At 29.3% G+C, this 3,392-nt stretch overlaps 1 long non-coding RNA gene across 1 annotated transcript; it reads left to right on the forward strand.

The window, feature by feature from the left end:
- The first annotated feature begins 1,152 nt into the window (after window positions 1-1,152).
- On the forward strand, window positions 1,153-3,019 carry LOC128993591 (uncharacterized). The gene is made up of 2 exons (XR_008490773.1): window positions 1,153-1,184; window positions 2,408-3,019. It is a non-coding gene; the product is annotated as an uncharacterized LOC128993591 (long non-coding RNA).
- The last annotated feature ends 373 nt before the right edge of the window (window positions 3,020-3,392 follow it).

The raw sequence follows: 3,392 nt of genomic DNA on the forward strand, positions 1-3,392 counted from the left end.
GATAATTTGTTCGTATTACTTTCATTCTCTTTCTCAATCTCACTATAAACCAGACAAAAAGCGCAATAGTAAACTTAACATCAAGAAACACAACAAACCAAAAGTCTAACACTAATATTGAAATAGTATCAGAAACCAAATTCCTAGGACTAATAATTGATGAAAACCTCAGCTGGAAACCCCATGTAGAAAACTTAACAATTAAATTATCCTTAGCATTTTATGGACTTAAGAGAATATAAAGAATATCTGGGAAAAATACCGTACTTGTGGTTTACCAGGCTCTACTTTCTTCTCACATAAGATTTGGTATTATAGCCTGGGGAGCGGCACCGCAAATCTACCTAGACCAATTACTAACTGTCCAGAAGAAGTCTATAAGATAAATTAATGATCTGCAAGATGAAGAACACTGTAAACCATACTTTATTAACAATAAAATTTTAACAGTCATATCCATATATATCTACGAAACCATCATACATTCCCTACCATCAAACAACAATAGAAGAGAAGTCATGCATACCACAACACAAGAAGAAAACGACAATTTGAATTATCATAAAATAGACTTAAAAAATCTCAAAACCATCCAAACTACATAGGACTAAAATGTTTCAACCACCTTCCAGATCAACTAAAAAATATTCAAACTATAAACGGCTTTAAAAATAAACTTAAATACTTCTTCTCAACAAGACCCTACTACAAAATAAAAGATTTCTTTGAGGCTATTGATGACTAAAGATGAAGAAATAAATCCGGACGAGCCCCCTTTCTTAACGACAGCGGAGGCGAACACCCACAAGTAACAAGTTAAGTAAGTAAGTAAGTCTTTACTTGAGAAATTGTAAAAAAATAAAATGGCAGATATATATAATAGCTCAATAGCTTAAAGAGGGGAACGTGTAGTCAAGTAAAGTAATAAGGCAAAACAACATTGCACAGTAGTCGTCAATGTAGAAATATAGGTAATTACTACACTTTAATGGTTGTAAAGTTTAAAGATGTAATTTGGACTTTTCTGATAGTCGCTGTTTGTTAGTCGTCAAACTACGGCTACCAAGAATATGTATTTAAAAGTTTGCGATAACAAATGTAACAGCTATTACAGCAACTACTTAAAGGAGATTTCATAAGTTAAACGTATCAGTAAAATGGCAGCAACCATGTACTGGGTTTTGGTGAGTGAATACATTTTTATTCCGAATTTGTGTATTGTTACGTGAATGTTAAAACTCCCTTACTTTCACTTAAACTATCATTGTAAGTTTTATTTAAATATATTTATGATATTGAATATCTGATAAACTTAACAGGTTCAAAACACGTATATGAATAGTTAAATAAAATATTCATCCTACTAATTTATCTTACGCTGCTATTTGACACTTTTTACTTGTAAGCTCATAATCTTTTCAAAGTTTTGGCTGTATGAATGTATAATTGTGCCCAGTTTATTTCCTTAAACACTTTCTTTGATAAATAAAACAGTAAAATATTATTCTTGTTTCTCATTGCAGTTGGATATAATTTCATTAATCAGGTACAACTTTGAGAATATTCTAAAGTAATAGCATTAGAAAGCGAATAAACTATATTATACAAAAACTGAATCTTTAAAATTATTTTTATCATTTTTGTATTGTTATTATCAGAATTATTTATTTGGCTAGTAACTTATTGATAATATATTTTATTTCCTTGGATGCTGTATTTTATCTTAAAATAATACATATTATATATATTTAATTTAAGAGTGTTTGCTAAATTTATTCCTGATCAGATTTTTTTGAATGAGACTTTTGTATCATTATTGCACAAGGTTAAACAAGGTTTAGAACACAAGGTCTGCACAAGGTTTCTTACTTGAGCCGTTTATCACAATTGCAATTACGACGATATTATAGAAATAGATTGTACTAAAAGTGTATAAGAATCCAAAGAATTAAAAGTATAGTGTTTGTATGTAACAATGATAGCTAAGAGTTTCTGTCTATTCCCGGCTCAATTTTTCAAAAATGTAAATTTGTTTATAAAATGTTTATGAAAAATAAATATCAATACACGGGATACAAAAATGATGCGTTCTTTGTCTTAATGACCACAAGAAAACAAAGGGCTCTCTCAAAGTTTAGGAAAATGTTTAAACTCTAACAAAATGTCTATGGATGTTTGTAATGTTTGTGTACGTGGAATATTTAAGCAAACTGACATGCTTGTTAATCTAAGATTAATCTTAAGGTAAAATTATGAATAGTTTGTGATGAAATAAGATAGTACTGTAAATCCCTAGATAAGAAAATTCGCATTTACAATTTAAAAACAGGGTGGAAACCTAACAGGTTCAACAGTACAATGTTTACACAAAACAATTCACAGCTACTTAAACAAAATATTGTTGCAGGTTTTGGCGCTAGCTGTCGTGGTAGCAGCCGCACCTTCTCCTGACTTTGTATCACTAGTTTCAACCAAAGACAAGGCTTTTACCGAAGTGGATCCAAAAAACATACATTTTGTGGCAGCTAATGAAGAAGAACTTAGAGCTTTATACAAGTTAAATATAGAACGTGAATTAGGCTTAGCATTGGATAATGCTAGAGAAAAAGCCGAAGAAATATGGTCGGGTCTTAAAAACATGTTTGGCAAACCTTATATATTACTTTAAGTTATTGGCCTATCATAGCATATAATAGCGTGAAGTATAATATGATCATCTTAAATAAAGCATCTTTGAATAACTTGTTAAATTAACATAGAAATGAGTCTACCTTCTTTTAAAATGTTATAATATGGAAAAGTTTAGCTAATATATATTTTTACGCATATGATTTCATCTAGAGAAGCAGCAAAAGTATAGTATCTTTGAAGCAGGTTTGAATTACATTTCACAAAATAACTACGGAAGAACTAACATTTATTACATTAGGTTAAAATGTTGAATTATTTGTTATTTACATGATATTGACATTATCAAGGTTGTTTTAATTTATTAAATCAACTATACAGTGTGTTTGAATAGAGTTTTCCTTATTACCATCCCTCAACTTAAGTAGTCATCACATGACTTTTTCTTACACTACTATATTTCTAGAATTTCTTATCTAATTATTTGCTAATGAGGTTTTAAGACTCATAAACCTCGATAAGGGTTTGGTTAATTTATTTTATTCACATTAACTTGTAGTTATTTCATTTTACATTTTAGTCATACATTTTTTTACTGTTGTTTATGTGTTTTCTAAAAAGAGTTATTTTTCTTTTCGTGAGCATAAATAGTTATTTAGATCTACGTTGATTGTGCATGAGAAAAATAATTTTCTTTTTCTGATATCAAACGTCATATTAGTCTATATTCAATTCAAGGTTGTCAGTTTTTGATCAAAACCTAA

This window comes from Macrosteles quadrilineatus, unplaced genomic scaffold (genome assembly GCF_028750875.1).
Source record: "Macrosteles quadrilineatus isolate MER2022 unplaced genomic scaffold, UCM_ALF_1.0 Scaffold_4__1_contigs__length_99947679, whole genome shotgun sequence".
In the NCBI taxonomy this organism is placed as follows: Eukaryota; Metazoa; Arthropoda; class Insecta; order Hemiptera; family Cicadellidae; genus Macrosteles; species Macrosteles quadrilineatus.